The sequence below is a fragment of the Medicago sativa genome, chromosome 6, assembly GCF_051527215.1.
Source record: "Medicago sativa cultivar Bolivia chromosome 6, Bolivia_mono, whole genome shotgun sequence".
Lineage (NCBI taxonomy): Eukaryota > Viridiplantae > Streptophyta > Magnoliopsida > Fabales > Fabaceae > Medicago > Medicago sativa.
The window spans coordinates 96,508,378-96,524,871 of NC_140754.1; the positions used below are offsets into that span (position 1 = coordinate 96,508,378).

At 29.6% G+C, this 16,494-nt stretch overlaps 2 pseudogenes across 1 annotated transcript; both read right to left on the reverse strand.

Moving 5' to 3' along the window:
• Positions 1 to 235: 235 nt before the first annotated feature.
• LOC146918604 (F-box protein CPR1-like) lies at positions 236 to 1,830 on the reverse strand (annotated as a pseudogene).
• A 4,166-nt stretch (positions 1,831 to 5,996) lies between these two features.
• Positions 5,997 to 7,585, reverse strand: LOC146918605 (F-box protein CPR1-like; annotated as a pseudogene). Its single transcript, XR_015016279.1, has one exon. The product of XR_015016279.1 is annotated as an F-box protein CPR1-like (transcript).
• Positions 7,586 to 16,494: the final 8,909 nt, after the last annotated feature.

Sequence of the window (16,494 nt, forward strand, 5' to 3'; positions counted from 1 at the left end):
AGAAAACTACATTGGGAGACTGGTGAAGTAAATTAGGAAATCCATATGCCATCTTGTTCAATACCTCATGTGAACCTTAGCAAGGCCAGTTTATTAATTTGGATATGGGATGTAAAGGAAAATATAAAGCAGAAAGCTAAACATAGTGGATACAAGCAAAATGTAATCAAAGTTCAAGCAGATATCATTCTTTCCATATAGAAGTTATTTCTACATAAAACTAGAGGGCATCTGGTGAAACTAAAAGATCATTCTTTTCATTGATATAAAACAAAGATACAAAGATTACAAGAAACCATAACAAACTAGCACATCCAACACTTACTACATAACACTACCACTACTAATCACTAGAAACAAGATACAACTATGATCCTAAGATTTGTTAGAATTGCTGCGGAAGAATGAGATCACCCTCTCCACCATAAAGCTAACAAAGCGCTAGAAGGAAAGTACCAGATGCTAGCAAAACACAAAGAAGTCTCCACTAGACAGTAAATACATACTGTTGAGGCACAACAAACACATATCAAAGTGCCCAGGACAAGGATACCCTTAACCACAATCATATACTCATTGTCATTTAATTATTTATTCCTTCAAGTGGAAGAATGCTTTCCTTGTAAATTGTTATCCGACATTCAGGTTCATCCACTTTAAAACCAAGCTCCTCAATCATTTGGGTACTCAAATCAAACCAAGCTAGTTCTTCATCTTTTCTTATGAAGAATATTTCCCCCTTCGTACCCACTCCAATAGGACGTTCAACACAAGGCAATGGTCCAATAGTGAAGAGATTGATCCATGATTCCTTCACACCAAGCTCACCCATAATTGATACGTGAAAAGTAGTCGTCTTTTCATAATATGAGATCAATGCAATGGTCCCATTTAGCACTGCCAAGTTTCTCCAATTTGTTTCAACATCAAAACAATCATCTACATCTGAGGGTATGGGTGTTATGAAGAACACTTCGTTGCTCAAGTAAAACGATACCAAACTAGGTTGAAATGGGATATTATGTTTTTTCCAATATCCATAATCCTTCTGACACAACCAATGACACACTCCATCCATGAAGACATGAGCTCCCTCACTATAGTCGAAAGAAGGCGGCATTTCAACATCAAGTTTCCTCCACGAGTTACTTCTTAGGCTATATATCTCCCATAAGGGTTCGAAATATTTGTTTCCCAGGCATCTGCAGTGCTGACTGTTAAGATCTGGAAAGAATAAATAACGAATGACTTTACAGTCATTTGCAACACGGTCATAACCAAATCCATGAAGATAAGACACAAAGGTAAAAGAACGCTTAACATCATACGGGACATATGAATCAACCGAAACTTGGAGGAAGGAGGTTGTATTTCTGAGTAGATGGGTACCATAATACATGTTCGTAACCACAACATTGATGGAGCAAGATTATGCCATTAATACTACCAAAACCAAAAAGATGAAAATAGGTTTTGAAATCAAATGGATTTGAGAAATCTAATTTGACCATATTCTGAAACCTGTCACCAGAAAGATTTATACAAAACTTGTTGCGGCTGGTAATGTGGCCAGGGCGTAACCTTTAGGAATAGAGATGATCTGTCATCATAACGAGAATTAGATGATAAGAAATTGTTGCGGAACATGTTCATGAAATGAGTATTTTCAAATAAGAGAGACCATGATTTGTGAACGCATTCAAAACGCTTAAAAGATTTAAGAAGCAATTTAGATAGAATGGAAAACGCAATATCATCAGGTATATAGGTGTTGCTCACCGTTGCAGACACTGATTTCTTCTGCTTCTTCATCTTCTCCATTGATTCAATTTTGGAATGTTAGGGTTTTGATTTTGGAATGTGGATTCGACTTTGGAGTGTCAGGGGTTTTGAGTCGAAACAGAGACAATCCGCTGAGATGAGACTGGACTAAATATACTAAGGCTCTATAACTGATAAGCTTATACTTATAGCGGATGACCGATGATAGCTTTTGGTTGCTGACTGATAGTCAAGCCGATAAGCTGATTAAGGTGTTTTGGTAAAATTAGTAGTTCAACTAACGGATAAATGTAAAATGACATAAAAAGACATTATTAATTCATAATAAAGTTTATTAAGTATTTAAAATTAATAATTTAAGTTTATTAAATTCATATATCTTTTATATATTATTATTAAATTAATTTGTATTCACAAAAAAAAAAAAAATTAATATAATTTTTTTATTTTATGGATTGCAGAAGCCCAATCATTTTAATATTTTGCAAAAAATTAAATGTAACAATAAAATTTACTTAACTGATATAATAGTAAAGAAAAGAAATAACGTAACAAAAAAAAAAGCTCAAACATTAATTTTTTTGAGTGGCTGGTACCCAACACCCACTGAAAATAAATACACTCGCTGTCAAGTATAAAAAGTTTAAACATTACTTTGGATTTTAATTTAAATAATAAGGGTAAAAATGAAATAAAAAATTATAAGCTTTAAGTTATAAGCTCAAACGCTACTTCGAATAGCGTCTGAAAAATAGCTTATAAGCTCGTGAAATAAGCTATAAGCTCGTGAAATAGCTTTTTTGGTCAAACGAGCTTATAAGCTATTCGCTATTCAATATAAGCTCATTTTTTGGTGTTACAAAACAGACCCTAAATAGTACTTGAATTATACTCCCCCGTTTCAAAAGACATAGTCGCAGACAACCACTTCAGTGGCGGAGCCAAAAAAAATAATTTGGGTGGGCCATTTAAAGTTTGACTAAAAAGTTCGGGTGCATTAAAAAAATAAATTATATAGTTTACTACTGTTATAAATTACGTATCTTTTTTTTTTTATAATACAACTGTTGATTGGAGGAATTTTCAGTTGACAAAACAATATAAAGGAGATTTGAAACCCCAAAAAATAAAAAGGTGTGTAAACCTCCGCTATCCAACCAAGTATAAGCATGACAAAAATCACATGTCACTTTTAGAACCGCCGAAAACCCAAATCATTGAATTTTTTTTTAAAAATTCGTAAAATAGACCTATGACTTTTAATTTTTTTAATTTTTCAGGTGGGCCGCTACACCAATTAATAGGGATTTAGATCAGTCAAATACTAAAACCGCAACAAAATTGTTTAAAATCTCGCAAAATAGACCTACGGTCGTTAATTTTTAAAATTTTCCGGGTGGGCTATGGCCCACCCCAGCCCATGAAGGGCTCCGTCCTTGAACCACTTCACTTTGACCGTTAATATCTTTAATTATCTAAAGTAAAAAATTATTAAAATTTAATAATTTGTAAATATTTATCGAACAACATCTTACATGTTAGCTTTTGTATTTGTATCTTAGTTAAAAAGTATGGTCAAAGTAAGTCCTGTGAATAGTGTATATTCCAAAAATGCGACATGTATTTAGAAAAAGGGGAGTATAAAATTCATCTATTTAGTCCTTGACATTTAGATGTTGTATACTTTAGGGACTAATTTGAAGGATTTTTATATACTTTAAGGACTGGTCTGACAAATTTTGTATAGTTTAAGGATTATTTAGTATATTTTTATAGTTTATGGATCAAATTGACGAGAGATTTATAGTTTAGGGTCTTAATTGATGATTTGTTCTTACTTCTTTGGGGTGTTAGGAACAATATCTTTTTAACACTCGTTATTTTATTAGATAGATTCTTCACTTTAAAAATAGATCAAATATAAAGTGGTGGATCTAAATAAATTTTACGATAAAAGAGTATGTGTTTGATAAATTATGAGCAAGAAAGTATTCTTACTATAAAAAAAAAAAAAAAAAATATTGAATGAACCATTAATTTAGTATATGAAATATCAGTCTCTCACCAGATTAGTCTAAAGACTATCAAAACATACTAAGTTGTCCCCAAACTATTTGAAATCCATCAAATTAGTCTGTAACATTAAGATGTTGTGGGCTAAATTAATTATAGATTTTCATATACTTAAAGGACTAAATTTACGGATTTCATGTAATTTAAAGAATTTTGTATACTTGTATTGTTTAGAAACTAAATTGAAAATACAATGATAGTTTTGAGATTAAATTGATAGTTTATTTATAATAAATTTCATAGTGACTAAGTGCATTTCTTTCAGCCTTTCTATTGCATTTAAATGTATCTTATCTTTGAAGTTAGGATTTATAACTTTGGATTTTAGAATTGATTTTCAAACACAAGTTTATAATTCAACTCACTTTTAGATGAATCTATTAAAAAAAAATAACTTTTAAACAAAATTAATAATACAAAATTAATTCTCCTCACCGCACAATCAAACACGCTAAGGTGTTTGTTTAGTTTACCTTGAAAATTAATTTTGGTTCTTTAGTTTACCTTGAAAACTAATTTTGGGTATTGAAAACTAATTTTGGGTATAGTAGAAAAAGTAGTATTTTTTTTTTTTGGTAGATAGACGAGACGAAATGGCAAAAGTATTTTTTTTTTTTTTACCTTGAAAACTAATTTTGGGTATAGTAGAAAAAGTAGTATTTTTTTTTTTTGGTAGATAGACGAGACGAAATGGCAAAAGTATTTTTTTTTTTTGGTAGGTAGATAGACGAGACGAAATTTTTTTTTTTGGTAGATAGACGAGACGAAATGGCAAAGCCATTATAAACTCACACACACAAGTGGAGGTACCAGGGTTCGAACCCTGGTCATGGCATCCGGCCTAACAATTTCGGCATTTTGCCAATTGAGCTAGGACTTCTGGATAGAAAATGTAGTATTTAATGTTTCATTTGTATTATAAAGCAATTTATAAGTTGTGACAAATTTGGGACTGAGTACTATTTACTCGATTATACAATTAAATAATTAACTTTTTTTGTTTTTATACTTTTTGAAAGAATTTTTTGTTTTTAGCTATGAAATTGACAAAAGTTAAATAAGTGGTTAAATAGTTTTGTATACTTTTTCGAAAATTCCATTAACACTAATAATTATAAACGGCCTGTTTCAATTATGTTTAAAAAAACAATTTCAATTATATTTTTAAAATAAATGAATAAATAAAATGCTAACGAGTGTCCCGGTCACACTTTTAGGACTTTAAACAATAAGCTTTTCACAAAAAAAATAAAAATAAGTTTTTATAAAAATATTTTATATTATAAAGAAAAATAAACCCAAAGCCTTATTCATTCTATTTTTCCATATTTTTTAATTACTTTTATCTTAAAGTCGAATTCGAGTTGGCACGCTATCTCTATATCTCTACAAATACGCCACAATAAATTCTTCACATTTGGCAGAATTTTAGCACGCTAAATACTCCCGTTGTGTCCTCCTTGGACAACAAATTTCACACTCTAAATTCTTCGACACAAATAGCTTAGGTTGTGGCCAATGCTCGAATCAAGAGAGTTGCTGTTTGGAAAGAGAAATAATATTTTGACAACCACTTTTTCACAACTTTTGGACAACTTTCTCTCTCATACTCACATGATGTTGTTATCCTCTCTCTTCCTTTTTCTCTCTCCATTGTTTTTGACCAATAAGAAGTGAGAAAAACAAGTTTGTCAACAAAGCTGTCATCAAATGGATGTCAAAATATCATTACTCGTTTGGAAAATATTTAGCTTTGAAAATCATTGTGATCAAACCTTTTGCATCAGTCATGAACTTCCAAGCATGTTTACAAAGCATTGCATTGTTAAGCTAACTAAGGCTCTTCTTGAACCCCAAGCCTCTGCCCTTGTGCATGGACAACCGATCCCAAGATAGCCAATGGATACCTTTGGATTTATTACGGTTATGATCCCAAAATTGTAAAATTCATAATAAAAAAAACCTAAGTAAAAAAAATTATTTCTTCAATCAGTTTGCTACGAGAACTCATATTTACAATCAATTTTAGAGATCATAAAATCACTACAGAGAAGTGAAGCAAAGGAACTAATTCCTGGAGCCAATATTTGGACAAAAAAGCAATTGGAAACCACATAAGTTTAAAACTAGAGGTCATTCGGTAAAGGCAAAAGATTAATCTTTTTATTGATATAGAAACTTGATTTTTAGTTTGAATACTTTCATTTTAAATGAGAGTAAACATTCAAAATAAAAATGCAAAAGCAAGATAAAAACCTGTTTCTTGGTTTACGTGACAATAATTGTGATAACCACAATCATATACTACTTTGTGAAAACAAGCTAAGAAAAACAATTAACTACTTATTCCTCCAATCGGAAATATGCTTTTGTTGTAAATTATTATCCGACAGTTAAGCCACATTGGTTTATAAGCAAGCTCCTCAATTGTTTGGGTGCTCAAATCAAACCAAGCTAGTTTTTTTTATCTTTTCTTATGAAGAATATTTCCCCCTTTGTCCCCATTCCAATGGGGTACTTAACGCAAGACATCGATCCAATAACGAAGATTTTTGTCCATGATTCTTTCACGCTGAGTTCGTTCAAAATTGATATGTGAAAAGTTGTAGTTTTTTCATTATATGAGAGTAAGGCAATGAACCCATTTAACACCGCCGAGTTTATCCACTTTGCTTTAACATCAAAACAATCATCAACGTCTGAGGGTATCGGTGTTTTGAAGAACACATCATTGCTTAAGTCAAATGATACCAAACATGGTATCATTTGACATCTATGTACGCACAACCAATGACAGAACCCATCCATGTACGCTTGGATGCCCTCCTCACAATATAAATAACCCGACATGTCAAAATCAAGTTTCTTCCATGAATTACTTCTTAAGCTATATATCTCCCATATGGGGTCTAAAGGTGCATCTCCAAGTATATCTTTGGATGGCACGTATTCAAGATTGTCATCACATCGTAAGTGTACACGACGAATGACCTTATAGTCACATGTACCACGGTCATCACCAAAGTCATGAAGACAAGAAACAACAGTGAAAATAACCTTAGCAGCGTCTGGAAGAGAAGACTCAACCGGACTGGGAGGAATGGGATTGAATAGATTGGTAATTGGGTTCCACAATGTAATTTTGCAAGAATTTAGATCAATTAGTTCATGAAGACAAAGAGTGCCATCGCTACTCCCCAGACCAAAAATCTGAAAATTGTTAAAATCTTCTTCAAATAGATTTGGGCAGTCTAATTTGATATTATTCTCAAATCTCTGACCAGAAAAAGTATACAAAACATCTTGATCTGATTGATCGGCATCATAAACCCTTAGCATGATAGGTGCTCCGTCGTGATAACGGTGAGAGTTAGATATGAAATTGTTGCGGAACATGTTCATGAAACGAGTGTCTTGTAATAAGAGAGACCATGATTTACGAACGCATCCAAATCGCTTTAAAGACTTAAGAGGTAGTTTGTGTAGAATAGAGAAGGCAATATCATGAGGTATATACTTGCTTACCTTTTCATTCGTGGCAGATTTCTTCTTATTCTCCATCAAGATGAAACGAAACGAATTACTGTGCAATGGTAAAGCTAAATAAAAAACAAAAACAGCGAATTAAAATTAGGAGGAATTTGGATCAAACCACAAAAAATAGTAAAAAAGAAAAACACACTAACCAGGAAGGGGAAGAATGAGATTTGTTGGAATGCTGCGGAAGAATGAGATTAAAAGCGTGTTTTTTGACGTAGTAGTTAAACAAATGGACTTGATTGGTCATCATTTGTTTTGTTTGTTTGTTAGGTTTTTTTTTTTTTTTAAAGAAAATAATTATTTGTTTTTTGTTCTAAACAATGGGATACTCATGGCACTTGTTCCTATGCAGACTACAACCAGTATCAATTTTTTGATTTGGATTTACTTTCGACACCCAATCTTAAAATCAAACCTGGTCCAACGGCCAAATATGTAACAAGGACGGTTTCTTATCGACTAAAGAGAAAAACTGGTTTATTCCCACGACTTAATTGCTATAATAATGGCCACTTGACAGAAATTGGCTTCTTTGTGGATGTAAATGGATATGAGATAGATTGTAACCCAATCAGTAGTAACTGTGGAAAAGAATTTTGTTGGTGGGCGCCGGCTTAACATGGTGTAATATCTTCTATGCAATGATTGGTAGAGTTTGTTACCAACTTGCATTTAGAATTGAATAATAATCATGGAATTCATGACAAAATTCTTTATTTAATTTTCTCATTCAATATTCTACTTGCATAATCTCTTGTATTCTAATTCATTAGAATTCCTACTTGAGACTTTGAGTTTTATTGGTTCGTCTCTAGAATATGTTTTTCTGTCTCAAAATGCAAGAAAATAAATCACTCTTGAATGTTGAATTAGAAAGTGATACAAATCAAAACTTATGTTTTGTTTATTGTACTCATGAATGTTGGATTAGAAAGTGAAACAAATGAAAACTTATGTTTTTGCTTCAACCTAAAAACATCATCAACTCTTTAGGTCATATCATGATGGGATTGATATTATCATATATAGAAGTTCAATATACCTTACACATTAACAAAGATACTCTGTACACAGTTAATAGGATCAATTAACTGCATTGCATTTTAAAACAGTCTTGTGAAGTTCACCAGCGGCGAAGCTAGCGATAATTTTATGAGGTGGCCACATATAATTTTTTTTTTTAAACTAATCTAATGCAGTAGGCAAAAAAATTCACAATAACTATTACTTATATAAAATGTTCTTAATAAAATATACACTTGATTCAACAAGAACGGATTATACCAAAAAATGCGGCAATAAACTATTTTGTACCAAAAAAGCCACATTAGAATAATAGATCAAATAAACATAAGAATTTTTGTTGTTTAAATCAAATATCACAACAAAAAAAATAATAAGAACCGGAAGTAAAATTCAGTATACGTATAACACAAATAACCTAATTTGTTTTTCCTCACCTAAATTCCAAAGCAAAATAGTGGTTTGTATCAATTCCTAACCTAATATGTATCAATTCCTAATTTGTATAACACAAATTTTAGTGGTTTGTGTTGCTATCTCTAAATTCCAAAGCAAAACATAAAAAATTGATTTCAAACTAAATGAGATTATTGTGAAATGTGAATTGAGATCATACCTGATAACCTGAGTGAACTGAGAATCTAATTAATGTTGCTTGTAGTTAACATGTAACTTTTAGGTCACCATGGCAGTGTTGCTATCACATGGATTGTTTGTTTCTCTCGTGTACTGTGTATTGTGTTGCCTGTGTATTGTGTTGCTATCGCATGGCAGTGTTAATTTTAGTGATTTGTGTGTTGTGTTGTGACTGAAGAGATAAAATGCACTTTACCTTGTTTTGTTTATTAATAATAATTCTGTGGTGAGATGTGGGTATGGGCCCACTTTGTATTAGATAAACTATAAAGATCACTTTTATTTATCTCTTTTGGGTGTTAATCTTCAGGTTCCTATACGACACGATTAAATAATTTGAAGTTCAATTGAAAGTTAAATAAAGATAGAAAAAATTAGTTCATTTAAAATAAAACTTGGGGTAGCTAAATATATATTATTAGGGGTAGTTAAATATAAAAATATACCTACTCACTCAAAAAAATATTTTTTTTTGGGGTAGCAAGGGCTACCCCTCCCTTATACTACCATTCGCCCCTGAAGTTCACACCAATTACGACATGCTTTATATCCTGCTATGTAAATACACAGTTCGCAAGTGTTGAATAACAAAAAAATAATATATACTTGATCAATAGGAAGTTTATTGAGTAACTTTATCCAAGTTCATAGACAACTATGAGTGTTTGGATTCTTTAAGTTTATAACCTTCTATGCTATGAAAGAATCAAATTCATGACTCAACTTAATTATCTCGTAACAATCCAAATAACTCTGTTTGAAATGTCTATATAATTATGTAACCATTCAAACAGTTATGTCTATAACTCATAAGTATATTTATCATATTGGTGGCTAGCATAGTGTTTCCATTAAACAATGTTTGTGATGTTGATTAATCAAGTTAACTAATAATGCCAACATTTTGTTGTATGATTGATTGATTGATTATGAATTTATAACATTTTTAAATATTTCTATTCAATTTTTGGAGGTTAGAAGTGATCAAATCATGAAGAGACTTATAATTTGATATTGTAAAACGATTTATAATTTGTGATAAAAAATTTCTCCAAAGATAATTATAATTTGAGACGGATGAAGTAATAATATATAGTATTTAATTAACACTCGATCTCAATTTTTTTCCAAAGAAATTATAAATTTGAGACAAATGAATTAATAATATATAGTGCTTCATTTACGCTCGATCTCTTCAATCTAGCACCTTTACAAAGTAAAGAAAGATAATGAGATCCCATTTTGTATTGGTCTAAAACTTGGATGAAATTCGAAATAACCATCCGACATTAATAAGTGATGTAATGCTAAAACTAAAGCTACTTATATGAAATCATAGGTGCCATTTAGAATGGACCATGATATGTATTGGTCCATGATGAACCAATGTGTGAGAGTCCTTTGATAAAGTACACTATATGATCTTATGATGCACTCTCTCTACCGTATACCATTCTCTTTTAACTAAAACTCATCTTCACATAAAAGGGCATTAGAAATTCATATAAATTAATATTTAGGATATTTGTTAATTTAATTTTTTTAGTTATATAAATGTTAAATTAATTTTTTTTGATAAAATTTTAGTTTCAGTTTCCAATTCTTATACTTTTAAAAAAAAAACTAAAATCTACAAATTTATTTGAAAAATAAAATTAATCAATTCATAGGATTAAGAAAATTGGTAAAAACAACGACGGATAAAAAAAAACAACAACGAAAAAATATATATACATAATACGTAGGAGTAGCCTAATGGAAAATAAAAGGTAAAATAAATTAGTCAATAGAATTCCTTTTTGTATGAGTAGTCTAATCCTTATTTATTAATTTTGTTACGTCTGCAGATATTTAACCTAATTTTTTCCGCTCATTTGCTTTATTTGGTTTGCAATTATTTAACCTAACAAATTCCATCTAAAAAAATGCATCGCACCAATTTCGTTCATATCCTCTTGATTTTTTTCTTTTTTTTTTTTGAAGAAAATATTTTCTACACATATTTGATGTTGCACGTTTGTTCTAGAAACTATGAGCATATCAATGATCACGTTTGATGCCTTCTATTTTATACTTTTTTTTTCGGCTAACCTAATTCTATTGTCACCTCTTAAAAAATTTGTATTTTTCCTGATAAAAATTAGTATTACAGCGTCACTCAAGTCATTTATTTTATTTTATAAAATCAACTAGTTTAGAGACCCGGCGTTGCCCGGGTTAGATATTAAATAAGTTTTATAAGTTTGTGTGCACGAATACACATGTCAGTATATTAGATTGAATTTATTTAAATTTACAATTATAATAATATCATAAAAATAAATATAAATATTTCAAAAAAAAATTAAAAATAAATATAAATGATGAGATGAATGTCCAATGCAAGAATAAAAAGTGTAACAAAATCAATAATGAATTAGTCCAAGTGGTAATAGTTTTGGGTCCTTTAAACATGGACTATTACTTTCCCACCCTATTGCCTTCTCCCGCGCCCTGTAAAATTTCTAAAAATGCCCTTGTGCATTCCGGATTTTAAAATTCGGATTCATGTTTACTATTTCGGATTTTATAATCCGGACAATTCTTATGTATAATCAGTCATCAGACTCTCTCACATTTCAATAGTTTTGAGTTTTCCTTTTAAAAACAAAAAAAAACTAAGTAAAAAATGCTAAAAACCTGTCAAATAAAATCATAAAAATATAAAATAGTACCAAAAAATTCTAAAAACCAAATAAAACTAATGGAAATTTTTTCGGATTTTTCTGAGAATATGAAAAATTAATAAAAATGAAAAATGGGTCTAAACGATGGAATTTTGGATTTTGAGGGGCGGAGTCCCGTAAGAAGTCCCTTCTAAGGGAGTCATGGTCCTTGAATTTTTTCTGATTTTCTGGGGATGTTTCGGAGCAATCCGATCAAGTAGCCCGAAAACCCGATTTTTGTTAAATAAAATATTGGTTTTTAAAAATAATAAAAATATTGAGAATGAATGTGGAAGTGACATGTGACATAAAAAACCTTACTTTATATATATACTATTGATTGATTGATGTGTAGTTTGTTGAGATATTTATGTTAAATAAAATAGAAAAAATAATAAAAAAATTGAGAATGAATGTGGAAGTGACATGTGGCATAAAAAAACCTTACATTATATATATACTATTGATTGATTGATTAATTGATTGATGTGTAGTTTGTTGAGATAAAAAATACTGAGTGCATAAGATCAAAAGTTTGTTGAGATATTTATGTTAAATAAAATAGAAAAAATAATAAAAATATTGAGAATGAATGTGGAAGTGACATGTGGCATAAAAAACCTTACTTTATATATACTATTGATTGATTGATGTGTAGTTTGTTGAGATATTTATGTTAAATAAAATAGAAAAAATAATAAAAAAATTGAGAATGAATGTGGAAGTGACATGTGGCATAAAAAACCTTACTTTATATATATATACTATTGATTGATTGATTGATGTGTAGTTTGTTGAGATAAAAAATACTGAGTGCATAAGATCAAAAGTTTGTTGAGATATTTATGTTAAATAAAATAGAAAAAATAATAAAAATATTGAGAATGAATGTGGAAGTGACATGTGGCATAAAAAACCTTACTTTATATATACTATTGATTGATTGATTGATGTGTAGTTTGTTGAGATATTTATGTTAAATAAAATAGAAAAAATAATAAAAAAATTGAGAATGAATGTGGAAGTGACATGTGGCATAAAAAACCTTACTTTATATATATACTATTGATTGATTGATTGATGTGTAGTTTGTTGAGATAAAAAATACTGAGTGCATAAGATCAAAAGTTTGTTGAGATATTTATGTTAAATAAAATAGAAAAAATAATAAAAATATTGAGAATGAATGTGGAAGTGACATGTGGCATAAAAAACCTTACTTTATATATATACTATTGATTGATTGATGTGTAGTTTGTTGAGATATTTATGTTAAATAAAATAGAAAAAATAATAAAAATATTGAGAATGAATGTGGAAGTGACATGTGGCATAAAAAACCTTACTTTATATATATACTATTGATTGATTGATGTGTAGTTTGTTGAGATATTTATGTTAAATAAAATAGAAAAAATAATAAAAAAATTGAGAATGAATGTGGAAGTGACATGTGGGATAAAAAACCTTACTTTATATATATACTATTGATTGATTGATTGATTGATTGATGTGTAGTTTGTTGAGATAAAAAATACTGAGTGCATAAGATAAAAAGTTTGTTGAGATATTTATGTTAAATAAAATAGAAAAAATAATAAAAATATTGAGAATGAATGTGGAAGTGACATGTGGCATAAAAAACCTTACTTTATATATATATTATTGATTGATTGATGTGTAGTTTGTTGAGATAAAAAATACTGAGTGCATAAGATCAAAAGTTTGTTGAGATATTTATGTTAAATAAAATAGAAAAAATAATAAAAATATTGAGAATGAATGTGGAAGTGACATGTGGCATAAAAAACCTTACTTTATATATATACTATTGATTGATGTATTTGTGTAGTGGACGTGTACAATGTATAAACTTCCCTCAAAAAAATGTAGAATGTATCCTTATTTATTAATTTTGTTACGTCTGCAGCAATTTAACCTAATTTTTTCCCGCTCAATTGCTTTATTAGGTTTGCAATTATTTAACCTAACAAATTCCATCTAAAAAAATGCATCGCACCAATTTCATTCATATCCTCTTGCCTTTTTTTCTAAATATTTTCTACACTAATTTGATGCTGCACGTTTGTTCTAGAAACTATGAGCATATCAATGATCACGTTTGATGCCTTCTATTTTATACTTTTTTTTAGGCTACCGTAATTTCCATGTAAACTTGGTTATATATACCTAAATTATTGATAGGATTACCGAATTTTCTTTTATAATATTTTTAGATTTCATATATTTTATGAAGTGTTTTATTTTGTCTACTATGGATTATCACATGTTATTTTTTCACCGTCACCTATTATATATTGCATTTTATTTTTCGTATATCAATCCCTTTACAATAAACCCGAGCGGAGCACGGGTCAAAAATCTAGTTGAAAATAAAAGGTAAAAGAAATTTGTCAATATAATTCCTTTTTGTATATACATAGCAGTAACCTAATAAAAAATGTATGTACCGTTCCTAAAAAAAAATATATGTATCGATTCGTATATGTCCTACAATAGAATTTTTTTTGGTTTTGTTTGAAGATTTTTTCCGGGTAATGATGATTTTTTTTTATTTAAGAAATAAAGGAACAATAATGGAAGGGAATAGTGTGTGGAATATGCATAGTATTATTTGGATGATTAAACCAATCTAACCATTGAAAAAATTGGCCCATCATAGACCAATATTTGCATGGGTTCATTTTATACGCGAAAACTAAAGCTACTTATATGAAATCACATTCTCAAAGACTAAGAGCAAAAGAAAATGCTTCTTTAGACATTTTTTTTAAGGAATGTTTCTTTAGACTTTTATGAAGTCCAAAAATAGAAATCATAAATTGGAAGCCAATAACAACCGAAAATCTTTTAAAACAAGCAAATTAGAAAACCAACATTCTGCCACAATCCAAGAAAATTTAAACACAAAGACAACTTTTGTTCCTTGTCAGATTATTAAGTTTCCTATAAATAACTAGTTACAAACCTGTGCTTCGCACGGGTTTAATAATGTATCTTGTAAAAAAAATTGTTTCAAAGGAAAAATGAGCAAATTAATGAATATTTCACAAACATTATAAATCTTTATCAAAATATTTATGAAAGTTTTACCAAGTCTTGAATAGAGATTAATATTTGTGAAATTGTGATGATTGATAAAATAATTAAAAAGGGTAAAGGATATAGAAATAAATTTATTAAAGAATTAAAAATTTGTTTAAACTTATTTTTGTTACAATTTAGGCCTAAAAAAAATATTGGACTTGGTTAAGTTTCTCTCTAATTTTGTTTTTATTATCAGGCTTAAAGCTATGACTCTGAGTTTGAAAACTGCAAAATTCACGAAAATTATTGAAGAAACACAGAAAAAAATAAACGACATCATAAAAAATTAAATCATATTTGGCTATAGTGATCAAACAAACAAAAAAAGCAACCATATTAAATACCTATAATCAATGGATTCTAATTGCATAGAGGTGGCACTTATACTTCACTACAAGAATTCCTCTATTTACTAACCAATTCAAAACTGCATTACTGAGGGATTTATTCCCTCAGTAATTACTGGCGGACTAAACCTTCAGTAGTGCAGAAAAAACCCTCAATAATATTACTGACGGAATAAACCCTCAATAATTCTGAAAATTACGTTACTGACGGATTTAATCCGTCAGTATTGTTAATGACCAATATGCCTTACATTAGTGACGGATTGTTTCCGCCAATAACGATGATTGCACATGAGATTGAACCAATGATCCGTCAATAATGTTATTACAGATTACAAAAACCGACAGTAAGATATAGGGATTACCCTTTTCTTTCTTTTTTAACACATAAACATATCACACCCTCACTTTTCTCTCAGTAGCTCTCATCTTCTCTTCACCTTCGCAATTCTCTCTCTCGTCGCCCATCTTTCAACCTCGACGCCATCTCTCCTCTCAAGCCTCATTTCGTCTCTGCCTCTCGTCCTTGACCTATCTGAAGACTCGATCTACTCGCTGCTGCCTCAAGTAAGCCAATTGGTTCTCCTTCCTTCCTCGTATTTTTCGATATGATGGATAATCAAAGCTATATATTTCTTTGGTAGAAAATGTGTGTGTTTGTTGATTTTGAAGAAATAATTTTTCCACGATCATCGAAGAAGCAAAATAGAAGATATTCATAACTAAAGTTTAAACTATATATATTTTATAATTTTTTTCCCAAATTTGAAAAATAATAATATGATTACTAAAATTTTAGAATTTTATCAAACTTGTATTTACCTGAACTAGTTCAAATGTGAGTCTAACCTGGATCAATATGATGAAAATCAAAGTGGTTTGTAACCTATCTAACATGGTCTAAAACTTTAATGTGTTGTCTAGAGTTGTCTAGAGTCTTTTAATTTAAAATTTACACAAAACTTTAATCTGTTGTCTAGAGTCTTTTAATTTAAAATTTAAACTGTAGAATAAAGTTTAATGTTGGATTATTTAATTTTTATAATGTCATTTAATTATATCAATTTTTAGCAATCTTTTAAATATTATATGTATCATGACTCGATGACCAAACATGGAATAAATTGCTCATCATCATAATGGGTTAGTTTTTGTGCAAAATAATTGAGTTTTTTTATATCACTTTTTCATTTTGGCCTACGCGTATTTGTTAAACAACAATTACTCAAGCATCAATTAGATGAAGAAGATAAACCAAACATTTACAATTACTCAAGTAT